Genomic DNA, 17,351 nt, shown 5'->3' with positions numbered 1-17,351 from the left:
AGTAATCAGCCTGTTTTGTATTAACTATGAGGAATCATTTTGAAGATTTAAAAAAAGCGAAGAACCCCTTGGAAGAGAGATCAGTAACAAAGGTTTGGACAAAGATAGGTCAAAGTGCATAATTGGTTATTCATTGTCAGATTTTCTCAGAGGAGAGTTTTTAAGTGCTTTGGGGTTCTTAAAATCAAAGATAAGGAACACACTAGACAAGAATTTGGAAAATTTCTTGCAGCTATATACATCGAGGCATAATGTCTGAAGTTTTCCTTATGAAAGGGCACTGGGAATCTCAAACTCCAAAACTAAAATAAGAGGGTTGGGCAACACTTCAAACCAAAGTGGGACAATTGACAGTGATAGAATGAATGACCGTGACACATGTACGACTAGTTTTAAGATGCGGTTAAGCAAAGGTATGTAGATGATGAAAACAAAAATAATAATTAATGAAGCTCCCAATTTGATGATCAAGATGATGAGATGATTTAGAAAATTTAAGAGAAATAGTAGTAGCAGTTACTAGGTATTCATTAAACTTTTGGTTAAATATTACATAATGTAAATTTCATATGACACATTACAAAATCCTAATTGTGCTTGATGATATTTTATGTTTCTATCAATTTCATTTAATATTGATATGAAATTGCATTTTTCAAATTTCTATTTACAAGTTAATAAATTAACGTACTACTATCTTTCAATGTTCAAGAATAAGGTTGCATTAGTAATTTTTTATTTGATAATTTAGATTCAACATAGAAGTATCAAAAAAATGTAGTGTTGCATTAGTAATTACACCATGATCATTGACACTATTAATTCACTAGTACATTCAGGGCTAATTTTTGATGGCTGATCGTCGGAATTACAACTACTTTTCGTCATACTGCCGACAAATGAATCTGTCAAAAACTTGTTGTCAGACTTTCCGATGATGCCTTTGAACATCAAAATTACGAAGACACCATGAAATCTACCAATGATGGCCATGATAGCTCTTCTGGTAAAAAATGTTGTCAGAGATAAAGCATCCTTGTCGGATGTTTGTTTAGTTTCGGTTAAAATTTCGATGATAGAAATGCATTATGACCACCCACAAAATAGTTGATATAAAATAGTTCCAACCTTTCTTTTGTTTAAGTAACTAGGGTATTTGAATTTATATTTTGGTATAAAAAAATAAAATTTTAAAGGTCATCTCTCCCGCTATATAGTCCAACATGTTCACATGTTTACTCCTAAAATTTTTCAACTCATTTATATATCTTATTTTCTAGTTATGAAATTGATCTTGGGACCTATGGGTTATGGGCCCCTAATATACTTAAAATTGACACATATAAGAAATCACGATCCCAAATTGAAGAAATACCAAACATAGTAAAGCAATTTTCTCAAAATAGACACAAACTAATATTAATTAATTTGTAGTATAATAGGGTGCTAGCTAACACTACTAAAGTTATGCTCAAGTTTGTTTGAGATGTCATCATGGTAGAAACAAAGGGAATCAAAAAAATATTTTCTATTGTAGTTTGTTATGTATTTTATATTATGTGTGATCCATAATATTAAAATGTTTAATATTAGTATCTATAATAAGCTTATCTTATCTTTTACCTTGACATCCTGTTCCTTTATAAAAGGGAGTAAACTTATTTTTTTCATTTTGATATGATGAGGATAGGATATTCTTTTGTTAAGAAATTGTACAAATCTTCTTTTTTTTTTGTTTAGTAAGATTAAAAAAAAGATCCAAATATAAATCTAAAAATATTAAAATGGCAAGAGATTCAAGGATGATTAATTGATGACTTGGTAACAATGTTTCTATTGGGACTCATAAAATTTGAGGAATTTGAGAGGCCCATTTCAAAATTTTGCTTCTGCACTTTCAAATGACCACCTAATGAATCAACCTGAGAGGCCTACTTTAAGGGCATGTAAAATGCAGCCCGATGATTGTCATGAGAAAAAACTTGGGAAATGTGTCCTACATCTTTCATTGAGCCTATGCAGTGGGTTACAGATTTCAAAATTTAGTTTAGATCAGTTTGTCAAGTACTCATTTCAAGGGGTGGACTGAAAGTTGTTTTATGCACATGTAGAGCTTTTATCAAATGACTCACTTTGAGGGCTTGCATTTCATGACCAGTTGATCATCATGTTAAATAAAGTCTACCCCTAAATTTTTGACATATAGGTGTGTCCACATGTCAAATTTCTTGTCCCTATGAATCCATTTGCTCAATTTGGAAAGCCCAATCCATTTGCAGTTTGTGTTGTTTGCATAAGTCCCTATTTTAACAGCTAGTCACAACACCACTTTGCATATGTAATAAATTTCCAGTTGATTGTCACATCAGAATGTTTATTCTAGGGTATTTCTAATACATAGGAAAAGTTGTGTTTCCAATTTGAGGCCCTTAGCAATCCGTTTGACTAGTTTTCAAAGGTCATCTAATTTGCAATTTGTAGAAATCTGCAAGTAGTATTTTCTCAGAAACACTAAATGGTCAAGTTTGAATGGTTGTATCTTTGGCCTAGTTGAGTGTCATGAAGAAATTATTGTTGCCCTATATTGTAATCATATAAGTGATGCTCCATATGTATTTTGGGGTCTCGGTCAACTCGTTTGACCCATTTGCCTTGCCAATTCCAAAAGCCAATTATGTTGTTTTTTTGCACTTCCTATGTTTTATCTGTCAAGTGGTTGTTTTCAAACCCTTATATATTTTGCCTCATCTACTATCAAGATAAAATGATCATTGAATCTTGTTCATGGTCCCTTAAAGTACACATTCCCAGGATCTTGACTTCTTAGAACATGATTTAGTATTTTTAGTAGAGGTGCTTGATCAAGTTTGCACAATGGTTTGATAGTGTTCAGTTGCATACATAACTAATTGGTCAAATTTGAGCATTAAAATATTTCAATCTGGGAATTTTCAAGTAGAATGGTTTTGCTAGATGATAGCTGGTACATCAAACTATGTGCTGGTCAGATGGCATGGTCTCAAATGGCCATTTGAGCAGTTTTTGAGGGTAGTTTCTAGGGTTGCAGAGGTGATTTTGATCAAATTTGCAAAGTGATAAAAATCAGTTTATATTGATTAGATTTTGCATGCTTTTGCTCCAAATGAATGCATAAGTGGTTTTGAATCACTCCAAGGGGTCATTGGCTTACATAAGCATACTCCAATTTCAGTTCACCAACATACTTTTACAGTAAGATGGAACAATCTGCTTAAATCTGGGACTGCTGACACACATTTGAATATATTTGGGCTATATGCTTATGACACACTAGGGGTTATTGGTCAAGTCATTTTGTCTTATTTGTTAATCCTTTAGAGTATAATCGATCTATCTCAAGGCAACAATTATATGTTAAAAGAACTTGAATAAAGTTGTCAGGGAGGGGGGGGGTCATGCACCTTAGAAAGCATGTCAACTGATGTTCTCATTAGTGGACTACATGTAGAAAAGAGAGGTTGGGACTTGTAAGGGCATGTGAATTAGTTTTCAAGCACGCAACAGATAGGAACTCAAGGGAGATCTGTTATTGGGGATGATCCACACTTACATGGGGTTGTTGAGGATGTTTAGTAACTTTCAAATAAATTCAATTGGTAGGTGTAAGGCAATCACAAGGTAAGCGGTATGTTGCAGTGAAAGAGTTTGGAATCTTCAAGCAAATGAAAATTGTAGGTTACATGCGCAGTATAAGAAAACATTTTAAAACTTTCAAGCATGCAGTGTGTGAATAGAGGGAAAGGATACTTATCCCACATTGACAGTGGGAGGGTTATTCAAAATATTTAAATGCAAATCCACTCACTTTCTTAGTGTCAAAAGCCAAGTGCTTTTGCTGGGTGAAGGAAGCTTGCAGCCCAGTGGGGCCCAGGTGCATGCACATTCTGAGGGGCCCACATTTTGTGATAAAGAAGTAAGTTAAAGTGTGAGCAAGTTATGAAGGATCCAACAGTGGTCACTGATCCGTGATGGGAAATTTCTCATTAGTTACCCATCGCAACTTGGTGGCAAGGCGGGCAAACTCTAGTGGTGGGTCCAGCCTAAGGTGAGTTGGCAAGTTAGGCGGTAGCACAAATGGACTCACAAACCAATCCGGAGGTGACATGTGGCGGGACCTGGCAAAAAAATCAAAGTTAAATATACAGTTTCAAACTATGTTAAAAATGCAAAAATTTAACCGACTCATTATGTACAAAGATTAATTTGCTGGTGGAGCATTTGTTACCCAAATATAGAGATATTATATGTCATTGGAAAGATCTCAAAATGTGGAGTTTAGTTTTGCATTCAATTTCAACACAAGTCAATTATTTTGAAAGCAGTTTCAATGGGAATAATGTAGAGAATGTTTTTTAGTTAGAAAGAGGGCATTTTCAGTAGGCCAAGTGTGTGAGCAGAAGATGGCAGAAAGAGTGGGACAGTTGTCATTGCTAGATGAAATCTAGAATTCTTCTCTCTTAATTCTTATTCTCATTTTCTTCTCATTTGTAGGGATTCCAAAAATTTTATCAGCAAGGCTCCATAATTTTGTGTTTTCCAACTCTGAATATCTCTTCCAAGTTTGTAAAATTTTATGGGTCTTTTAAGGGTAGAGAGTTGCATTTCGGTATTGCAGATTGTTTCCTAGTTGAAGGTTTTAGTTGTGTAAGGCATTAGTAGATTTCACACAAAATTGTCTCTAAATATGTATTTCTTTGTTACAAATTAAATCCTCAAGGATGCTGGAATTTGTCATCTCAAGGAGATTGTTGTGATTGTTTGTAGGCATTCTTTAGTGAAGACTTTAAATTCTTTAATCAATCATAAATAATGGAATATGTATTCAAGATCTAATGATTTTGTGCATGAGTTGAGTAATGCATTAGTATAAGGTATTGATGCAAGAATATTTTATAATGAAAATAGATTTGCAACTGAGATTTGCATTTGTAGTACTGTGTGTGACTCCATACCCAATGAACAAGGCACTAGTCTTTCAAGAATTTAGGGATATTTTCAGAATCATATAAATTTAAAGAAATCTATTTCCCTTCATGTTTGGGGGTTGTGTCCTACTCATTTGAAGCTCTTATTCATCTATTCCTTGTACAGATCTAGCCAACTTGTAGTATTTTCTAACTTGTTGAGCTTGTAGAATGAGATTTCTCTGCTTATTGTTGGTTCTTCCATATGTCTATAACTGGTTGTATTTTATGCATCAGAGGTTGTCCCCCCTATGTCTAGCAGAACTTGAAGTATAGGAGGATTATTAGGATCCTATGCTAGTTGGTCCAGTCCACTTGATTTATCTATTAATCTGAGTTGGCTTCTCTTGAAAGTTGGCTGCAGGAGTACTAGTTGCTATGATTTTGTATCCAGCATAAAAATCCACTAACAAAAATGGCAACTCTACTAGGGACTAACAGTGTCTTGTATTGCATTTTTCAGTAAGGTTGAGAGAAGTTGTATTCACCTTGTTGATTGTAGTCAAATCCATGAGTCTGGCCAAAAATCTTTTGGGGAAGAGTTTTAGAAGTTTAAAAATTTGAAAGTCATTTTCAGATTTGAAAGTGTATCCTATAAAGTTTTTGTTGCAGTGAAATTTGAAAATATTATGTGACTCTGCTGTGTGGAATGACCCAGAAATCTAAAATTATTTCAAGAGTGAAGATCAGTTGTTGAAATTTTATTCCTCCTCAGGGAGGTGGCAACTCTATAAGAACGAACTTGAGATGTGGAGATCCCCTTCATATCTTCAGTCAGAAGTAAAGTAAACAACAACAACAAATATATCTAGGTACTCCTCAAAAAATTTATGAGATAACTTTGTTCCTTCTAGGGTGAAGCATGTCACCAGGAAAAGGAATGTTGGTTTTAAGGTTACATACTTCAATGAAATAAATTTCAGTCAAAAATATTGTGAGAAGTATGCCACATTATGAAGTTAATGATTGCATGTGTTTTGCAAAGTATTTGTGAAACAGTAAGATGCATTGTCTAAGTAATGGTTCAATAGATGTTTCAAATTTGATGGATCTAGATGTGGTTCCTACATCTAAAAATCCTTTGTCAAATCTGAAAGAAATTGATAGGGAGATTGAAATATATCTTCAAAGAATCCAAGATAAATTCAGCTTGCTTTGAAGAAAGAAAGTAGGGAAGACAAAGGAAGGATCATCATATATTTTTTATGAAAGATTTATTGTTGCAATAAATGAGCTTCCAGCTGATGTTAGACCCCATGAGTCCATTTGGATTGAGTTATTATTAGAGCTTGATGATCCTGACTCAATCAATTGGTCTACAACCTTGAGAGAAGAAAGTGTTGCACATATTAAAGAATGGATAGATGAGATTGAGCTAACTAGATGTGAAAATGCATATAGTATTGAGTATAATGATGCTGGTAGTGAAACTGATGAATACCAAAGTAATGGAGATGAATCTGTCAGTGGGGATATCTCTTGTGGTTCTGAAAATGATTCTTATGATCAACATGACAGTACATAATTTTGTTCTCAATATGAGGAGGATGAAAATATAAATTGTTGTTCTAGTATGCATTATTGTAACTCTATAAACTTTTTCAGATTTGAATAATATGAACGACAGTATTGTTAATCCCAATCCACAAAGTGTTTGAAACCAAGGTTATGAAACTATGTTGCAACATATTGCAACACTTTATGATCAGCATGATAAAGGTTATGATGTAGATGTAAGTTCTTGCAATCATAAAATAATTATGCATAAAGACATGAGCACGAAAGATTTAATGCATACATCAGTTTGGGACAATGTTTATAGCATAGAAGGTAAAGCCAAGGAAAATTAAAAAGAAGGAGAAGGTTCACTAAGTAGTGAACAAATCTCAGAACTCTTAGTTGTTGATCTTCAGAGGTACGCATCCAAAAATGCCCCCAATTTCTCATACCCAATCAGTATACATTTTGATATTGATGATATCTTTGAGGGTGTGAAGTATGATACATATGATATTGATTCTTTCCCTGCATTTAAATTAAATAGTAGAAAAGATAAAAATGCATATAAGATTGATAGATGTAATGATGTGGATTCATATGCTGATATGAATTCAAAATTTAAATCTTATGCTAATCTTGGTGTTAAAGAGAAAGATAAATCTGAAGTTGTTTTCCTAGATTTTCAAGTGGTTAATGAACCATTACTTGATGATATATTTCCATGTTTGCAAAGTGCTGATAGAAATTGTGATCAACAAGATGAAGTGCAGTCATTCTATTTGGAAATGTTTCTTTCTAGTTTGCAAGCCAAAGTTCCAGATGAATGTTTTCTTCTTGTGCAAACTAGTGATCAAGATGTGCTTGATGTTCTCAGCTTTCAGAATAAGTTGGATTACTTTTCTTTTCAGTTGGGAAATAATTGTAAACAATATGACAAATATGTGTCATTTGATGATAAACATTTTGAAGTGGGTTTTGCTTTTCAAAGATTGAATGATTATGAACATGTTGATTATCTTTTATGAGATGAGCTGATGAGAAGTTGCAGCATTTGTGATCAGGCAGATGTAAATGAAACTTCCATCTTACCCTTGATTTATGGAAATGAGAATCATTTGTTTGATAGAGGTAAGAATTGACTCCATTTTTTATGGCCCAAGGTCATTTGAAAATAATGTATATATGTTGTACAGTTTCTTTTCTTCAGTTGTGTGGTTTGTTTGGAATAAAGTACCCTGTTGTTTGGGTAGAATAAGGAACCCCTCTTTTTGAGAAGAAGAGAAGTGATCTATTTTTCAGTGGTCTACTCTACCAATGTTTCTAGATTCTTCTGTTGATCTTGCAATCAACCATCCCCAATCAGAGCCACTATTGGAACTCATAAAATTCAAGGAATTTGAGAGGCCCATTTCAAAATTCTGCATGTGCACTTTAAAATGACCACCTAATGAATCAACCTGAGAGGCCTACTTTGAGGGCATGCAAAATGCAGCCCGGTGATTGTCATGAGAAAACACTTCATAAATGTGTCCTACATCTTTCATTAAGCCTATGGAATGGGTTAAAAATTTCAAAATTCAGTTTAGATCAGTTTGTCAAGTACCCATTTCAAGGGGTGGACTAAAAGTTGTTTTATGCACATGTAGAGCTTTTATCAAATGACTCACTTTAAGGCCTTGCATTTCATGACCAGTTGATTGTCATGTTAAATAAAGTGTACCTTTGAATTGTATAAATATAGGTGTATCCACATGCCAAATTTCAATTCCCTATGAATTCATTTGCTTAGTTTGGCAAGCCCAATCCATTTGCAATTTGTGTTGTTTGCATAAGTCCCTGTTTTGACTAGTCAGAGCACCACTTTGCATATGTGTAATAAATGCCCAGTTGATTGTCACATCAAAATGTTTATTCTAGGGTATTTATAATAAGTAGGAAAAGTTGTGTTTCTAGTTTGAGGCCCTTACCAATTCATTTGACCAGTTTTCAAAGCTCATCTAATTTGCAATTTGTAGAAATTTGTTAGTGTTTTCTTAGAAACACTAAATGGTCAACTTTGAATGGTTGTATCTTTGGCCCAGTTGAGTGTCATGAAGAAATTATTGTTGCCCTATATTGTAATCATATAAGTGATAATCCATATGTATTTTGGGGTCCTGGTCAACTCGTTTGACCTATTTGCCTTGCCAATTCCAAAAGCTAGTTATGTTGTTTTTCTGCACTTCGTGTGTTTTATTTGTCAAGTGGCTGTTTTCAAACCCTTATATATTTTGTCTCATATGTTGTCAAGATGAAATGATCATTGAATCTTGTTCATGGTCCCTCAAAGTACACATGCCTAGGATCTTGACTTCTCATAACATGATTTCATATTTTTAGCAGAGGTGCTTGATTAGGTTTGTACAATGGTTTGATAGTGTTCAGTTGCAGATAGAATTAATTGGTCAAATTTGAGCATTAAAATATTTCAATCCGGGAATTTTCAAGTAGAATGGTTTTGAAGGATGATTACTAGTACATCAGACTATGTGCCAATCAAATGACATGGTCTCAAATGGCCATTTCAGCAGTTTTTTAGGGTAGTTTCTAGGGTTACAGAGGTGATTTTGATCAAACTCGCAAAGAGATAAAAATCAATTTATATTAATTAGATTTTTCACTTTTTTTCTCCAAATTAATGCATAAGTAGTTTTGAATCACTCCAAGGGGTCATAGGCTTACATAAGCATACTCCAATTTTAGATCACCAGCATACTTTTACAGTAAGATGAAACAATCTAGTTAAATTTGGGACTGTTGACACACATTTGAATATATTTGGGGTATATGCTTATGACACACTGGGGGTTATTGGTCAAGTCATTTTGTCTTATTTGTTAATCCTTTAGAATATAATCAATCTAGCTCAAGGCAACAATTATATCTTAAAGGAACTTGAATGCAGTTGTTGGGGGGAGGGGGTATTGCACTTTAGAAAGCATGTCAATTGATGTTCTCATTAGTGGACTAGGTGCACAAAAGAGAGGCTGCGATCTGTTAGGGCACGTGAATTAGTTTTCAAGCATGCACCAGATAGGAACTCAAGGGAGATCCATTATTGGAGATGATCCGCACTTGGATGGTGTTGTTGAGGATGTTTAGTAACTTTCAAACAAATTCAATTGGTAGGTGTAAGGCCAAGTCTATGCATAGGGTAAGCTCTATGTTGCGATGAAAGTGTTTGAAATCTTCAAGCAAATGAAAATTTCAAGTTACATGCACAGGTGGTGTAGTATAATAAAATATTTTAAAACTTTCAAGCATGCAGCAAATGAATAGAGGGAAAGGATACGCATCCCACATTGATAGTGGGAGGGTTATACTAAATATTTAAATGCAAATCCACTCACTTTCTTAGTGTCAAAAGCCAAGTGCTTTTTGAGGGTGAAGGAAGCTTGCAGTCCAGTGGGGCCTAGGTGCGCATGCATTCTACGGGGCCCATATTTTGTGACAAAGAAGCAAGTTAAAGTGCGAGAAAGTTGTGGAGGATCCAACGGTGGTCATTGATCAACACTGGGAAACTGCTTGTCAATTACCCATTGCGACTTGGCAACAAGGCGGGCAAAGTACAGTGGTGGGTCTAGCCTAAGGTGAGTTGGCAAGTTAGGTGGTGGCACAGATGGACTCGTGAACCAATATGTAGGTGACACATGGTGAGACCTAGTAGAAAAATCAAAGTTAAATATATATAGTTTCAAACTATGTTAAAAATGCAAAAAATTAAATGACTCATTGTGTAAAGATATTAATTCGCTGGTGGAGCATTTTTTATCCAAATATAGACATATTATATATCGTTGGAAAGCTCTCAAAATGAAGAGTTCATTTATGTGGTCAGTTTCAATATAGGTTAGCTAGTTTGAAGTCAATTTCAATAGGAATGACGTAGATAATGTTTTTCAGTTAGAAAGAGGGCATTTCCAGCAGGCCAAGTGTGTGAGCAATAGGTGGCAGAGAGAGTGGGATAGTTATCATTTCCAAATGAAATCTTGAATTCTTCTCTCTTCCTTTCTATTCTCATTTTCTTCTCATTTGTAGAGGTTCCAAAATTTTTGTGAGCAAGGCTCCATAATTTTGTATTTTCTAGATCTGAATTTCTCTTCCAAGTTTGTAGAATTTTATGGCTTTTTTCAGGGTATAGAGTTGCATTTCTCTATTATAGATTGTTTCCTAGTTGCATGTTTCACTTGTGTAAGGCATGAGTAGATTTCACACAAAATTGTCTCTAAATATGCATTTCTTTGTTACAAATTAAATCCTCAAGGAGATTGGAATTTTTCATCTTAAGGAGATTGTTGTGATTGTTAGTAGGCATTCTTCAATGAAGAGTTTAAATTTTGTAATCAATCATAAATAATGGAATATGTATTCAAGATCTGATGATTTTGTGAATGAGTTGAGTAATGCATTGGTATTTAGGTATTGATGTAGGAATATTTTATAATGAAAATAGATTTGCAGATGAGATTTGCATTTGTAGTTCTGTGTGTGACTCCATACCCAATGAACAAGGCACTTGTGTTTGAAGAATTTCAGGATATTTTCAGAATCATAAAAATTTAAAGAAACCTATTTTCCTTCATGTTTGGGGGTTGTTTCCTACTCATTTAAAGCTCTTATTTATCTATTGCTTGTACATATTTGGCCAACCTGCAGTATTTTCTAACTTGTTGAGCTTGTGGAATGAAATTTCTCTTCTTGTTGTTGATGCTACCATATGTCTATAACTGGTTGTATTTTATGCATCAAAGGTTGTCCCCCTCTAGGTCTATGAGAACTTGAAGTGTACGAGGATCATTAGGATCCTATGTTAGTTGGTCCAGTCCACCTGATTGATCTTTTAATTGGAGTTGGCTTCTCTTGAAAGTCTCCTGCCAGAGTACTGGTTGTTGTGATTTTGTATCCAGCATAAAATCCCACCAATAGTTTCAATGGTTCATAATATAATAGAATTGCCACATTCTTAAAGTGGTTTCCATATGTGAAACCATATATATTCATGAATTTTAGAATTTCATCAAGCTAGGTGATAAAAATAATTTTTAAAATCTTTTATCCAATAATATAATCTCTTATATGTACCAAGTTGAAAATCTAAATTGACATTTCATTACATCTTTACCACATTCTAGTGGTTTTGGATATAATATAATATATAAAATGAAATATTGTAAAGGCTCAATAGTCACCCCGAATTTATTAAGGAAACAGCTTTGAAGAAAACTATCCTTTCAAATATGGTGTGAATACTCTTCAAAAAATAAACAATAAAAATAATCTAGATATTTCTCTTTCATTTGTATAGTCTTTTAACTTTATATTTATTTCTTTTTATTCAGTGTCATTACTTCATGCAAAGGGTGGAAACAATGTCTTTTCAAGCAAAAGCAACAAGAATGCTTCAACAATTTAGTAATTTAAAGAGAAAATATTGGATACAAACCCCATCGTCTGGTCAAATATCTATTAAGAAAAGGGTAATCTAGAAAGACAAAACTTCTCTGCTCAAAATGGAAGCATTTCAAGCAAGGTAATTTCTTCATTCATGAAAGAGGAGTAGTTATGAGACCTCAATCCATGGTAAAAGACTTTGCTAGAACCATCAAGGATGTTGATGAAAGAGAGATCAAGATTTCTAAGGATTGAATGCCAAAGAAATTATAATGTTGCAAAGAGAAAAATGTGTTGGCCAATATTTACAATTATAACAGTTGCTGAAATAGAAGACATGAAGGTCTAGATATTATTTTGGTTGCCACAATCACAAGGGAAGTGTTTTTTGGTGAGTGCCTCTTCACTGGAGACAGGATGATTAACTTTTCAGCCTATGAACCATCTAATGGCATACTTAGGATGTGTTTCGACAACATAAACAAATGTTATAAATCAATGTTAGCTAAGAAGATCAAGTGTTATCATCAACACTTATATACGTTGCTACTCCATGACTATCCTCATACACAGAGAGTGAATATAATTTTAATTTTAAGGTTTTACAATGCTTATATAAGGTACAAATCAGTCATAAATCAAATCCTATTGAAATAATTTGTCGATTGCAAAATCACCTGCAATCTGAATGTGGTTGCCCAAAATTTTGTCTAGCAAGTGCAATAATGCCTTAAATGTTTAGCACAAGGAAGGCAAATGAAGTTATAATATATTATGTCATAGATCACTGATCAAATATGCATTGATGACCTCAAATTATCCTACCATTTATTGGACTTTAATGGGGAGATGCAAATTTTGGAATTTTTTTTCCTTTCTCCCTTGGATACCATCAAGTATTTTCTACACCAATATTATTGGTAGCATAAAAAATTATATGAGAACCTTGCATATATTCTTAGAGTTAACTTCTAAGTGAGCATATGTCTTCACCCATGGAGACGTCAACTTTGTTGAATAATACGAGCTACTTCTTTAGGAGTTGATTGCATTTAAAAGCAAAAAGAATTAGAGGTGAGCTCACCATGTTGAGGATGACAAAATATCCAGAGCGTCCAAATAATCATTATAAATGTATTAACAAGGGCCAATAAAATTTGATAGAGCTTTTAATTGAAACTAGTTCTCTTGGTTTCATGTTAAAATAGCTTTGGAAATATTGCATTATTATGAAATACAGGATTACATCCTTGTTTGCTTTGGTTTGTAACTTTCTAACCAACATGAAACACATGATCGAGCATTACCCAAAAAGGACATGATCTGATGGAAACGTTCTCAACCCTTAGAGATGAGACATGAGTTTCTTAAGTGAAGTTACCCATAAACTATGTACAATTGTTTGAATTATTTTAACATAAACCACATTGAAGCTACGCCTATAGTCCAAAGTAATCTAGTGAGGCATGCTATCTAAAATAAATTTTCATGAGTATTGGATCCAAGAGTATAGCACAAAAGTTTGGTTATAGCAATCTGCTATACATAATATATCAAAGCATTTGGCAACCATATCTATTTAAGAATGGTTCAACATATAAACTCTTATCTTTCCATTTTTTGGTAAGCATTATCAGGTATAATGAATATATAATACTATAAAGAAGTCTTTATTGTTCATTAAATAAATGGGGATATGTATAATATGGTATCATTAAATATATTTAATTGTAATAGATAATATTTGAAAAATATGTTTTATGTTTATATGTATTTAATCAAATAAATCATCTTTTGTCATTGAAATATAAGGATATATACCACTTTATTACTATTGAAAATTACTCACTAAGAATTAAAAAAAAAAAAATCTAGGATATGGAACAAAATTTTCTTTAGGTTTGACAATGGATGTATCCCTCAAATAAATCACAAAATTAACTATATAGATCAATACCTTACTTGAAATCACATAGAGAAATCTTATTGATTGACTATGAACATGTTACCTTAGGATGAGCTTAGATATGAATGTGGAGTTATCAAAGCAATGTTAACTTTTGGGTGGAATCTTAAACATAGATATGAAAACACATATAGGATTTTCAAAAAAATTAGTGCCACTAAGCAAAGAGAGTAAAATTAGCATATGAAACTTTTTTATAAGTTAGGTCTTATAGATTAATTCTAATGAATCATAGGTTGCAAAAAATATATATTCTAGATATACATATTTTAACAATTGATTAATTAAAAAAAATCAAACATAAAGAAAATTTCAAAGGTAGGAAGGCTTGAGCGTTAGGCTCTGACTTTATCTACTTTATCTAAGTTAGTTGTTCTTGTTCTTCTTTTTTATTTTCATAAGAATACTTCTCTCTAAATTCCTCTAGCGCTTTATTACTACTACAACCTACAAAACAAGTTGTCTAACCTCCTAGACCAAGCTCCAATTCACAAAATAAATAAAGGTGAAAACATGGGATGGTTTTGCAAAACATTTTACAAGCCCAATTTCACATCCCACCAATGCAAAAGGTATGCATTTTGATTTCATAGTATATAATGGTTTCTCAACTTGTCTATTATGTTTGTCACTTGAGGATAGGCCAATGGGGAGATTGTTAAATTTATTTGTTGAAGGGTTTGGGGGAACTCTATGAATCACTAAACACTTTCTTATCATTAATGAGATTTGTGGTATTTTTTTCTTTATTGAGAGGTAGAAATTTTTATATCTTCTCTCATTAAAACTTCCAAAACACATTTGTTTTTGCTAATTCGCATGGTTTTATGGTGCAGGAGCACCCTAGGGACCTAGGTTTGGCCAAAATGGTCAAAATGTGAGATTTTAGTGTTTATTGTGTTATTTCATGTAAACAAGGCCATTTGAGGCTATTGTGATGTATCTGGACCTAATTGGGAAAGTTTGAGGTCCATTGGGCAAAAACAGTAACAGTTGTAAAAAGTTATCATTATTGTCATTACAACTTTTTAAAATTTGGTTGGGAGGTTGGTTTTTGGCGGTTTGAGATTGTAACCCTCTTGGATGGGCATAAATAGGACTTTTTCACACCACCCAATTTTGTCTTGTTGAATTTTGAAAGTTTTACTAAATAAAATTGGAGATTTTTGTTCATACAAAAACATTTTAGTCTGATTGTCATTATTTTTAATTATGAAATTCATCATATTTTCATTAGAAGTCAATTGGACATGGTAGAGAAGTGAATTAACTTCATTTAATCTTTTTTAGAATTGAGATCCATTGAAATTTGAAGATATCACTATTTTTCCAAAAACTATCAAAACACTCACTAGGGTTTCCAATGAGTGGGAAAAAAATGTATTTTTGGCCGTTTCACCATTAAAAACTCACACCAATGGTTGGAAAGGCTCTTGTAAATATGTATTTTAATTTCTCTTTCTTGCACGTCTCCAAAACCTCTTAGACACACGCTATATTTGATTGATTGGTCTAATATTCTTCATGTATCAGACCTCTGGGATAGCAGCATAGAGAAAGTGGAATATAAGATAGGTGAGAGTGAAGTGCCTTGGATAGAATATTGGAAGAGATGTGTGGGACCCTTGCACATCCCATAGAAGCATTTAGAATCCATAAAAAAGTGCCATAGACCAAATATTAATGACCATCCTAAGGGTACCAATTGTGACAATCACAATTTTACTAGTGATACTGCCTACTCAAACAAGTTGTGTTTGGAAACCCCACTAGGTGTGGATATGTAATGGTAATGAAATATCCTAAGAGTAGACCTTACACCAATATGCACAAACCTTTGGGTCACAATGTTGTTGGTGTGGCCTTGGGCCAATGGTGGTTGACTATTACAATTAGGAAAATGATCCCAAACACAATTTACAATGTTTATAACTCTAATGTCCAAATCTACTTGTATATATTTTCACAAAACAATGAACAACCCAATCATAGCTATTCATAAGATTTCCCCATAAAATGCATGCAAAACATGTCATCATTGATAGGATAACTAACTTGCATTTAGCAAGAGACCTCAATGAGTGGAGTTTCATGCTAAAAAGAGTACTTGAAATAAAGATATTGAAATCAACAAGACATTATGCATTCAAAAATCCACAAGGAAGATCGAATATTTATGAATGAAATTGCAAATCAATCTAAGTTACATGTTTGATATCTTACTTATATCATGGCAACATAAAATGTATAGATGCACTCAACATACCTCTTTGCTTGTTTATTTGAGAATGTTGCTAGGAATTAATAGGTGAATGATACATTGATCTAAACATGAATCACTTGTACTTTCCCGATACTTTCATCTCTTGGTCAAGGCCATGTACCCCCTAACACTTGAATATTGTTTCCACCCTCTTGATTACTTGAATTCCATGCTCAAATCACACTAAATGAAAATTGTTAGTACAAAATAGTGACCACATAATAAGAAATAACTAGATCATCTGGACCATTATTCATAACATAACCTCTTTTTCACATCATGGAAGGCCAAAATTACAAGGAAGGCCAAAATTACAAGGATCACGGTTCTTTGAAGGAGCCATTGTTCAAAGCCACCAAACTATCAACAAGAGTAGAATCTATTAGGCTCATACAATTTTAGGACATATAAAGAGTTGAATCAGAAGCGAGAAAAAAAAAATGAAAATTGTTGAAATATAATCTTCAAAATTTTGTCATCACGAGTGCAAACAATCCAGTGAGGAGGACAAAGTTGAATAGTGTGATGAGGATCAGAGCCATCCAATCTAGGAGGCATAATATGAGACTCTTTCTGAACCATTGCTAAGGGATATTATGTTTTGAAGCTTCTCTTAAATCCTCACATTTTGTTGTCACATAATGAGGTAGAAGAGGCAGATTCAAAGTCTTAGAGTGAGGTCGATATATATATATGGATGGTAATATATGAAAGGATATATGAGAGATATATGAAGGCCATGGTAGAAGAGAATAATTACTTCACACTAAGTGAAGTTATGGAGGTAGTTGCCATGGATGTAAAGTGGGGAGTGTAAAGGAGTCTTTGGATTCATGAAGAACATGAAGGAGAAAAGGTTAGTTATATAAAGGAAAAATAAAGAAAAAGGGAAGTGATAAAGAAGGGAGGAAGAAAATAGGGAAGAAAGTGAGGAAATAAAGAGGGGGATCTAATTTATTTTGGTATGTAGCCTCTACTACTCTTTTTCTTGTTGAATTCTTTTGCAATATTTTGAGAAGACTGCAAGGCATGAAGTAATGCTCATAAGGCATGAAGGAGCTATGTAAAGCAGAAACCATACATATGAATACATGCAAGGCATGAATCATACATGTAAACCATGAAGTAATACATAAATACATATAAGGTACAAGCATATATGAGAAAGGTTCCCATGGAGTTGACATGC

Source organism: Cryptomeria japonica, chromosome 1 (genome assembly GCF_030272615.1).
Source record: "Cryptomeria japonica chromosome 1, Sugi_1.0, whole genome shotgun sequence".
Taxonomy (NCBI): domain Eukaryota; kingdom Viridiplantae; phylum Streptophyta; class Pinopsida; order Cupressales; family Cupressaceae; genus Cryptomeria; species Cryptomeria japonica.
This window is presented reverse-complemented; position numbering follows the sequence as displayed.